This window comes from Periplaneta americana, chromosome 17, assembly GCF_040183065.1.
Source record: "Periplaneta americana isolate PAMFEO1 chromosome 17, P.americana_PAMFEO1_priV1, whole genome shotgun sequence".
Classification (NCBI taxonomy): Eukaryota; Metazoa; Arthropoda; class Insecta; order Blattodea; family Blattidae; genus Periplaneta; species Periplaneta americana.
Window position 1 is genome coordinate 69,755,500 of NC_091133.1, and position 11,351 is coordinate 69,766,850.

Genomic DNA, 11,351 nt, shown 5'->3' on the forward strand with positions numbered 1-11,351 from the left:
CATTGTCTGTGATGAGGTGATAGTAGCAATCCTAGTGGTTAGCAACTATCTATGGATGCATATTCCCTATATATTGAGCTTCGTGACTGTATTTACTAGACTGTGGTACTACTAAGCTCCATTTCTGAAAAAAACAGGGTGAAAACCTCTGCCAAAATCTACACTGTCACCATACTGGAGCCTGTTGTGAAGCCTTTGGACAATACTTTGTTTTTCAATCAACATTGGAGCTTCCATCAGGATTCGTCACGAGTCCACAAGCAAATTCAACACAAGAGTGGCTTAAGGCAAATGTATCAGACTTTATTGCTCCTAGTGATTGAACCAGTTGGGGCGACTCAATCCACTGGACTACAAATTGTGGACAGTACTTGAGGAGACTGTCTGCAAAAGCACTGAAATATAGAGAGTCTGAAATGTTCCTTGTTGAAGGCAGTGGCGGATTTCCCTCAAGAGACCATACATAATGTAATAGATGAGTGGCCACAGAGACTTAGGGACTGTGTAAAAGTCAAAGGTGGCCATTTTGAAAAATTATTGGCGCTCAATGTTCAGGATATTGTAAATAACCTAGGCCTATGTCATAAAGACATTAAAATACCTATCTTTAAAACTGTGCTCATAATTCTCTAAGTCCACACCTATGGAGTAACGGTTAGCACGTCTAGCCACAAAACCAGGTGGCCCGGGTTCGATTCCCAGTCGAGACAAGTTACCTGGTTGAGGCTTTTTCCCCAGGTTTTCCCTCAACCCAATATGAGCAAATGCTGGGTAACTTTCGGTGCTGGACCCCGTACTCATTTCACCAGCATTATCACCTTCATCTCATTCAGACGCTAAATAAGTATTTATGGTAAGACTGGATACTGTCAACTGTCACAAATAGGTCTACATATTTCAGTCTCCAAAAGGATACTAAATGACATTGTGACACTGAAAAAAAAAAAAAAAAAAAAAAAAAAAGTTAACATGTAAAATGATGAGTGAGAATATTATATGTTGCCATATCTAAGTCTATTTATACAGAGCATCCCAGTGAGGTTTGTGCAACCACTGAGTAAGTGGACGCATTCCTGGTCGTCTACATGAAGCCAGACTTTATCAATATTTTAGATCTCCGCATATTAAACACATGTATTGATTAATAAAAGCATGCACATAATTTAATTTTTAAATGTGTACTGACCTGTGTTACAAGAGTTGTTTAAAATGGTGCCCGCCTGCATTCAGGTATTCCTGATGATTTACGCCATCTTGCGGTTTTAATTCCTGGGCTACAGCCACTCTGTATGGTTTCAAATGTAACAATTTGGTAGCTCTATGGGCTGAACTTTTCGAAATACCTACTTCCTGTGAGACATGGCGTAGGGATTTCTTTGGAGAATGCTCGAATGATTGTCCAATTTCGTCTAGTTTTTCTTCTGTGAGAACGCGTTTCTTTCGGTTAGGAATTCTATCGTTTATTGATCCTGTTTCTCTCAATCTCAGAACAAGATTTCTTACAGTATTTCTATGTGGAATCTGAACACCAGGAAATTTCTCTGCAAATTGCCTACATACTTCCCTACAAGACTCTGTTTTAACATAAGTGTCATATGCAAAAATTTTCTGTTGTAGTGTTAAATGTTGGGGTGGCATTTCAATAAGCTTAGGCTATTTTAATTCACACGCTGTCAGCTGTTACTAACACACGCAATATGTGAAAGACACTTGCACATTAAGAGCAGTTAACGTGTTAACTTGCTGTAAGCTCAGCACAAACTCAGCTGGCACCGAACATTGACCTGAGCTGTGAGCAGGATTCGTTCACTTGGTGGTGTGGTGGGAACCTCCAATAGTATGCTGCTGGCACAAACCTCATTGGGATGCTCTGAATAAACTACAATATAAAAATACGAGAAAATCTAAGTGAATGTCTCTATAAGCGTGAAAATAAAAGGTTCGTGACTCTATTTATACACAGTATATTAAAGTCCAACACTACAAATGCAAGCCTAATGTTTTCGATTTAGCCATCACCCAAATAGCCTATAACTAAAACATTCGGAATTAGCAATATCTTCCTAATGAATCTTCGATCTCGCTCCGCGCAACATATAATTAACCTATGAACTTCAATGTACGGTTTCCTCACTGCTAGCAAATTTATCTTAGAAGAGCATCATCACGCTTACGAAAAGGCACTAAGGCACTTTTCAGTGCCAACTATTTATTTTGTGTACACAAAGTAGGGCTACTGAAATGGGTGTCGTATTGCTGCCATACCACGATCTGTGTCACATGTGTGGTTTATTCAGGCTCTTGGTACCCTTGCATATGGTATACGTTTTTTGGTTGGTTGGTAGATAGGTAGATAAAAAGCGAGTTCTGGGAAGGTTAGGTTTCGTTTGTTCAGGCTTTAAGTAGCCTATGCCTAGCGTATAGCCTACGCTTTTTTATAAATAACATTCACTTTCCCGTGTTAATACAAAATGATGGCAGTAGTACCACTGAGTTATGCCATTACGGTCTGTGAAAATGTCGGAGAAAATGATCCGTCGGGTATATAAGAAAGGAAAGGGAGGGGCACGGTTGGGCGAGTTTAAAGCTTTTGCAGTGATCACATCGTGTCTCTAAAGTGGTGTGCTACACTTTTGAAATTATTTTCAATGACTTAAGCACATTTTTTGGATAAATTTCAGTGTCAATGTAGAGTATCCACCGCCCACTGAACGAATACTGGTTAAACGAGCGTTGAGCGACTTCCGCCGATTTTGGAATAGACACCGACGCACTTACATAAGTAACATTCACCATTATTTCAGAACACGGATTCCTTCCTTTCCCTCTTACTTCAAAATTTCAACCTTGTGCAAACAAAATAAATTATTGGCACTGAAAAGTGTCTTTTCGTAAGCCTGATGATGCGCATTCGACAAACGCAGACAAATCAGCTCTTTTTAGTATTTTAAGATATAAATTGTCAGTGAGTAATCCGTATACTGAAATTTTCCCCATTTTTTTCTCCAGTGTGTGGTGCGTAGTAGGATCGATGATTCACACATTTTTCTACCGATGAAAACAAACTACAAGTAACACTCATTTAGGGCCTAGTCCACACCTGTGGAGTAACGGTCAGCGCGTCTGGCTGCGAAACCAGGTGGCCCGGGTTCGAATCCCGGTCGGGGCAAGTTACCTGGTTGAGGTTTTTTCCGGGGTTTTCCCTCAACCCAATACGAGCAAATGCTGGGTGACTTTCGGTGCTGGACCCCGGACTCATTTCACCGGCATTATCACCTTCATTTCATTCAGACGCTAAATAACCTAGATGTTGATACAGCGTCGTAAAATAACCCAATAAAAAAACACTCATTTATGTTGTTAAATTCGTTTACAATGTTTCATTCAACTAGACCTACTAACCTAACATCGCATGTCTGCGACTGCATATATACTGTATGACGTTAGTAACAAACAGTCACTCTACTTTACATGTTGATTCATACATATTGAGAAAATGACACTGGCTAATACTGAGATATGCACATTCAAACAAATAACTAGAAATGTAAATTGAAGGATCGTACTGCAAATGAACTTGTATTTAGTATAGGCCTAAAACTAAGTTTAATATAGTGACAGCATTAAATGTCTTGAAATTCGTATTTCGTATATTATTTACCTGTAGGTATTTTTATACAGTCATATAAATATTATTGCAATATTACACTATAAACTACTGCACTTCCGTAACACCTCTCAAACACTATCATACTGCCATGACGGCATGACGCCATGTTTTTGGCCAGCGGTACCAACTCAAATATGTTTTCGGTTCAACTTCAAAATCCGCTAATATTCCGTAAATGTCAAATGCTATTTATTATGATATTATGTGTGCATATACAGAGTGGTGCAAAAGTAGCAAAGGGGTTTGAAGTAATAATAGCTTTGTAAAATTAAAATATTTTTGTTTCTTTCTTGCCAGGTATTGTGAAGCACACCTGTGTGATTAGATAAGGAACTCCTGCTCAAAGAACGAAAACCGTAACTCTATTTGAAAATCACCACTCAATAATACTGACCCAACGGGCGTATCGTCGTCAGTTTAATGTGAGAAATGCACTCTCTGAATTCGCCATCCGACGTTTAGTGGAACGTTTTCGGCAACAAGGTGCATCTAACGAACTTCCAAGTTCTGGACGTCCACGTTCTGTGCAAGCGATGCCAGTATCCAACGCGTTCAGGAGAATAGACAAATGAGTTCAGGAGAACCCCAGAACATCAACCCGAAGACGTTCTGCTGAGCTGGGAATATTTCGGAGGTCATTGCAAAGAATCCTTAAAAGAAAGGATTTACACCTGTTTCGTTATAGATTCAATTATTGCAAGAATTGAGACAACGGACAGCGTCTGGCGTATGCTGTCCGTTCATGCATCGTCTGATAATGAGCGATGAAGCTCATTTCCATTTAAATGGGTTTGTTAAAAAACAGAAGAGCAGAATTTGGGGTGGCGCACATCCAAAGGAAGTCCATGCGCGAGGTACTGTTTGGTGCGGAGTTACCTCACAACGTGTAATTGAGCCATCTTTCTTTGCAGATGGGGACGACAATGGCGTAACTATAAATGGTGAGCGATATCGTGATATGGTCCAACATTTTTTAAGACCAGCTCTTGCTAGTGATCAAGGGATGTGGTTCCAACAGGATGGGGCCACTGCACACACTGCTCGAGCCACCATGACTATGTTAAGGGAGATTTTTGGTGAACGTCTAATTTCAAGAAATTCGGCATTCAATTGGCACCCCTCGCTCGCCGGATCTGACAGCTCCTGATTTTCTCTTCTGGGGATATCTTAAAGTTTATGCGAATCAACCCAGAAGCATTGAACAGCTGAAGAAGAATATTCAAGCCGAAGCACGGTTGTTGACGCCAGATACTCTAACACGAGTGATGGCAATGCTCCGAAAAGAGCCGAACTTCGTGAGACAGAAAATGGCGATCACTTATGTGATATTCTGTTCCATACATAGCACAGAACAATCTCCAACAGTGGCGGCTCATACATATTTAATGCATAGTGCCAAAATCAGTGGTATATCCAGGATACCCTAAGGGGGAGGGTAACTCTTTTTTCCTACTATAAGCAATAATAATAATAATAATTAGAGACGAGAATTCCATGCAAATGCATGTTTTTATAGGAACATAGGACATTGCTCATACTTAGTGCTTATCCATTTCATTACTTGCCGGTTCCAAATATGTGTACTTTTCCCGTGCATATTTGCATGTTTTCGACTTTTTAGGGATAAAAACATGCATAATGCATATTTAGGTAATTTTTAGCTTAATAATGCATATAATATACATTAAATTCAGTTTAAATGCATGTTTTAATGGTTTTGTGTGGACACCTTAGTTTCTCGATTTTATGTCCCATATTTTAGCTTCAGAAATCAGGATTGAAGAAAAAAAAAAGAAAAAACTAAATAACAGAAAAATTAAATAAAATGTTAAGATTTTCTCAATAAGGTGTTAGAGGACCTTTCCCTGGACGGAAGTCCACTTTTACAACACTCTACCGACGACCCTCTATACACTGCGTGTCATAAATTTATTACGTTGGATATTTTGAGAATAGTAAGTACAGAGGAAATATAGAGGGTTCAAGGAAATTGCCGACAAATAATTTAGGTCAAAAGCATCCTCTTTCAGGGAGATTGTAAATTCTCTTCCTTTTCTAGTACTAGTAGCAATTTAGATTCTTCTAAAATTGGAATCACCGTTAAACTGTGTTTGCAGTGTGTGAATGTCGTAAGTTGTTAATGTGCTTGTTTATTCTGTTTGCGCGTGTTAATGTGGTTCTAATATGTTTCCAATTTAAAGATTCCAAAAGTGTATTCTTTGCAGTGGATTACTGTAAAGGAAAAGATTTTATTAGGTCAGATGAGGATGTCGTATTTTGCGACTGTTGGAGTAAAGAGTAAAGCAATGCTGTTCTGTTTCCGAATATTTTATATGACAATTGTTCTTTGTAAAAAAATTACAAAACTTGTTCAAAATAATTATTAAATTACGATGTCCGTTTTTAAATCGTATCTAGGTAAGGCCTATTATAATTTCAGATGAAATGTACTAAAAAATTTCAAGTCGACCAGCATGTCGCATCTGTTTCACATATTGCAAGAATGCAACAAAAGAAATAATCTTCAAAGAATTTCATAGATCCCTCAGTTATGCCCGTGGGAAAGTGGATGTAGCGGCGAAAAACAAATTGGACAGGGTCCTAAATGCTAACCCGGACTGCGGATTCTTTTGTTCAGTGGAGAAGGTTATTTGTGGCGAAAACTTGAATGAAGAATTTGACCTGACACTGTCACAAATATGTTCATTCAAGTTTAAACCCGTAACTTCTTGCAATATAGAGACAAGTGCAGGAACCTCACAGAAACCAATTTAAAAATGTTATTAGGTTTTTAACTGTGCAAAAAAAGTGAAGTGAAATAAGACATTTTGAAACAAAAATAAAAGTGCATATTTTAATGTATTTTTCGCTTGATCATGCATATTTCATAGTTTGATAGTGCATGAATGCATGCATATTTTGGGATTTTATAGTGCATAAAATTCTCGTCTCTAATAATAATAATAATAATCACTCACCAAATTTATACAACTGGAGCACTTGAGCACTTTTGTTGACCAGGTTAATATGCGCGATAGATAAAACCCATTCGCCTATTCTTCTGACTTGAAAATAAATCCATCATTTTTTTGTTGAAGTTGTCTATTTTGCAAACAAAACTCCTCAGATTCATCGTGCCCTCTTAGTGCTAAATCTAGTGCCCCACAAAATCGTATACAATTTATTATTAAATTTAACACATATCTGTTTTTATCAACTTGCTCATTGTGTTTTGCAATCGCGAGTCTGTAGCGTGAATTTAACTGATTTTCAGTGTTTGCTTTACCCAGCATAGACAAACTGAAAACGTTATTCATATTAACATTTGACTTATGATGTGTTTTTATTTTATCCCATAAGTGTACTAAATCTGTCACACCCACTTTTGACCAGCTAAGTTCACCTCCGAACAGAACACATGGGAAAAAGAAGAACGCATTTTTCACATCACATCCACAACCAGTTGTTTTTTAAATAAATATCTGGGTTGAATTTGCACTTTGCTGTTTTCGATGAATATTTAAGTGCGGTGTTGGTCTGCCTAATTCTTTAACACGAAGTTTGTTTTCATATGTTAATGTTGAAAACTGAGATTTCAATAAAGTGCCAACCGAATTCATTTTTTAACAGTACACAACACGATAACACGACCACTATTACGATGACAACCTCACGACTTAACACGTTCACACTACACTTGGTACTGTTGGTAGAAATAATAAAGTGAAAACTTTCTCAAGCCAAGTTTTCAAGAAACCGGGAAAGATTTTATTATCTTATTGTTGCAGTCTTCGCTAAGAAACTTGTTCCGACAAAGCAGAAGGACAAACAGAGTGCGAGGTAGTAAGGGATCGGCGTAGTAAATGGGGATGTATACAGTTTTACAAGCATTGCAAAAGCCAGCGGCAATTTGTGCCTGGCACATTTCAGATCATACTTTTAGATGCTGAAAAGGACGAGCGAACATGAAGATTGCGCGCGCATCCCATTATATTTCTTATGGGATGTAGTGCCTGGCACAGATCCATCCTCCAAACACTGGTTACGTGTTTCGCTGCAAAGATCATATTGACGGTAGAGTTTGTGTAAGCGTAACTTGTTTCTCTCAGGTTTTGAGCGGAAAATATGAATTCTCCTTTTCCTTCTGTATTCTGGTAGTGCCATGGCACAACGGCACTACCTCTAAAGCCGCCCCTGATCTCCAAACGTTCAACGTTGTATGATACTGCTAGCAGGAGAAATAAATTTCAAATGCAAAATCTAAGCAGTTCTTATTTCAAACCCCTTTGCTACTTTTGCGCTACTCTGTATATATAAAAAAAAACAATCCATGTTCACTATGCGATAAGCTACAGCCAACTAAGTCATACATAATATTATGAATTATTCAGTGGCGTACGAAGGGTTTATTTTAAGAAAGCTGGGTTTCGAAACATTTTTGTATCCAATTAAAAATTATTTTTATTCATTTTATTTGTGTCGGTTACATAACGATACTGTATCAAAGACTTTGGTATCCAATGTCGATGACTGTGAGATGGTATTTTTCGAGATGAGACTGAAGATTCACCTTGCCATGGCATTCTCCTTACAGTGGGGTCTTGAAAAAAATACATGGACGTAGAACTACATTTATAGTAGCCTTTAATCTCGCGTGCACCGTCCTTCTCTAGGGTGTTCTCTGCCATCTCTTGTACTCTGTAGTAATGGTCTTGGACTTGTTTGATTCATCTTGAAATGCTATTGGTTTCTTTTTAAGTGTCATTTACCTATGATGAAATTACTAAATTAATCTTTCTTCTTCCTATTCCTCTTTTTATTTTGGCTTCGAGGAAAGGGGTTAACATACGGCACTGATTACAGATCATGTACATTCCAACGTTTGTGCAAATCACTGTTTGCGTTGGGGGGGGGGGGGAGAAGTTCGCAATGGTTTTTATTGCTCTGACGCCCAAGACTACGATAAGTCATTTGAAATCTACCGGTCACTCACGGGCAGAGATATAATCAAAGAACTGTATCTAGATCAGCGGTCGTCAGCACAGAGCACCCTTGGGTTAGTGTGTCTTACCTGCAGAGAACACAGTGCACCATTGTGTATTTGTAGCTGCTAGCGGGTATGCTCTCTACCTCTTCCTGCTGCATGACGGGGAACACGGGATGGCTCCGCTTACCCTTTGCACATTTCATTGAGTGCTGACGACCACTGATCTACTGGGTGTTCATTTCAAAGTGTCATGACGTCACTGTTGTTGGGTCACTGATTTGAAGCGAGTTTCAGCTTATATGTCAGAGAAGTTGCCTATTATTTAAGGCGTTCTTCAATCTGAACTTGAGAACGTGTACGGTATAACTTGAACGTCGTAGCAACAGATGGCGGTCTGTACGGTCTGTGTGCTACCATAACCTCTTTCGAACTGGGTTTTGCGCCGGCAAGTCGTACGCAGGGTATTTGTTATCATCGGTTGCTTACAGTAACATTCTACAACACAAATCAAATGCTCCGTGTCCATGTTGACCGTCGAAGTTAATGTCAACAAATACGTAAGTAATCGTCTTAACCCTCTCCCCATATCCCGACAGTACGTATTTCCAAACAGTTCACATTCCTGCCACTACCGGCGTTACCGTACGTATCGGTACGTACTCTTCAGAATGAACGCCGTACTTGCTAGGCAACTTCTCTGCCTCATAGGTTATACATCTCTGCGGAAGTGTAGGACGATTGAATTCTCTAGGCTCATCAGCTAGCCACATGACGGCATACAGCGAGCCATGACACATTTTGAACTGAACACCCAGGAGATGGTTGCAGCCAAACTTTCATTTTAGCTAAACTGTCTAAAGTTGGCTACACCGATATTTATTGTACATATAAGGAACCTACAGAGACACTCACTATCACCACAACAAACAAAAATTTGTAATATTTTCTATCTTAAACTCATTCCCCCCTCCCCCCTTAAAATCCAATTTGTCTGGCTGGCATTTATGTCAGCACATGCCACATATGTCTTTGTACACACAAAATAATGTACGCGATGGCTGAAGAGGGCAAAATAAAAAAAAACAGCTGCCGCTAATATGTATGTATGTATATATGATTAATGGCAATAAAACCTTTGAATTGCAATTGCAATACCAAGTACACCTTCTCGCATTAAACAGGGAATACATACAATCTCTTCACCAACACAAACAACAGAACCACACTTGAGAAACTAATCAGCTACTACAAGAACCAACCCAACACAACTACTAACAACAAAAGCTGTAGCTTGCCAGTCAGATATTGCCACAATCTCCATAGAGAGGCGATGATGGATCACATTAACACTCAATCTTTCTGATGAACCAGTGAAATACTAAAATAAAAACAACGCAACAGTAACAAATGACAAACAACTCGATGGAAATCTTCACTGCACTTACTATCACCACAACAAACCAATAATAACTTTTTTCCTCTCTCTCTCTCTCAAACCAATCCTATCAGCTCCATGTTCAAATTCAAACTCCTCCCATAAAATCCGATTTCTCTGGCTGACATTTATGTCAGCACATGTAACATATACTTTTGTAGTCAAAATAATGCACATGATGGCTGAAGAGGGCATAATAACTCCCTATAACAGCTGCCGTTAATATATTATGTATTAATGGCAATAAAACACTTGAATTGCAAAAATTTGCAATACCAACTAAACTTGGTAAAAGCTTCTATGGATCAGTTCACTAGCATACACTGGCGATTGATTATTTTGACATGTCACACGTGTCATTGTGGATGAGGGAGTAGGATGTACGGGTCTTGTATTTTTTATCTCTGCCTGACCGTTGGGTTTCTAGTGGCTTATCTTGGTCGTAATAAAGCAAAACAAAAGACATCTGGTTGCCTTGAGCCCAACAGAACTGCCCTCTTTACTTGTGAAGTTGATAGTAATGTGTCAGAGCATTTGGACGAACTTTTCCCCACCCCACAGACTAATACAATCGTTGCTTTCTCTCTTCCTCTCCCCTCCCCCATAAACTATGACATCGCTTACTGGCAGAGATACAATCCAAGATGTGTAGCTTAGACTCGAATTCGTAACTGAAAACATTAATAACTTATGTTCCCTGGATATTGTACGCCCTCTATATGTGTCACTGCTCGAATTGTGGGTAACTTTCATCATTGTAGCTGATGTCACTATAGTTTGTTGTTTAGTCAATTGTCCGAAGACAGATCTGGACCTCACAAGTAATACCAACAAGACACTACTTATGCGGCAACTAAGTGTGGAGATAATGGGGTAGGGTGGTCAACTACAGTTTATGATGATCAAATAAGTGAAATCACCGAAAAATACTTCTCGTTCTATACACTCCTCTATTTTTGTCTTTCGATTTTAGACACTATCAGAGACATTTTAATAATTGCACTAACAAACTGTGTGGATTTATATAAAATACTATACTTATTATCACAAATAAGTTTTAACTTTTACATAGGCCCTTATTACTTCACTATCACATTATCGTCATCATCATCTACATCAAGATAGGCCAAGTTGACCTGTTTCATCTCAGAAATCATCCTCCCATTGCCGGTGAGGTTTTCCTATGTCGCTAGATCCTAGGGGTTTATATCGCATTGCCTGTTTTGCCGGTCTATTCTTCTTCTAAGCTTTATGAGTGA

The 11,351-nt window shown here is 38.8% G+C and overlaps 1 protein-coding gene across 3 annotated transcripts in view; it reads right to left on the reverse strand.

The window, feature by feature from the left end:
• DMAP1 (DNA methyltransferase 1 associated protein 1) overlaps window positions 1–3,812 on the reverse strand; it is a 31,401-nt gene extending 27,589 nt beyond the window's left edge. The window contains exons 1-2 of one of the 3 annotated variants that reach the window (XM_069816103.1): window positions 3,662–3,784; window positions 1,187–1,285 (exon numbers count right to left, since the gene is read on the reverse strand). The gene's annotated coding sequence lies outside the window, so the exon portion shown is untranslated. Of the gene's footprint in view, window positions 1–1,186; window positions 1,880–3,661 lie in introns of all 3 variants that reach the window. The other 2 variants (XM_069816102.1, XM_069816101.1) reach the window with 2 other exon arrangements.
• Between the last annotated feature and the right edge of the window lie 7,539 nt (window positions 3,813–11,351).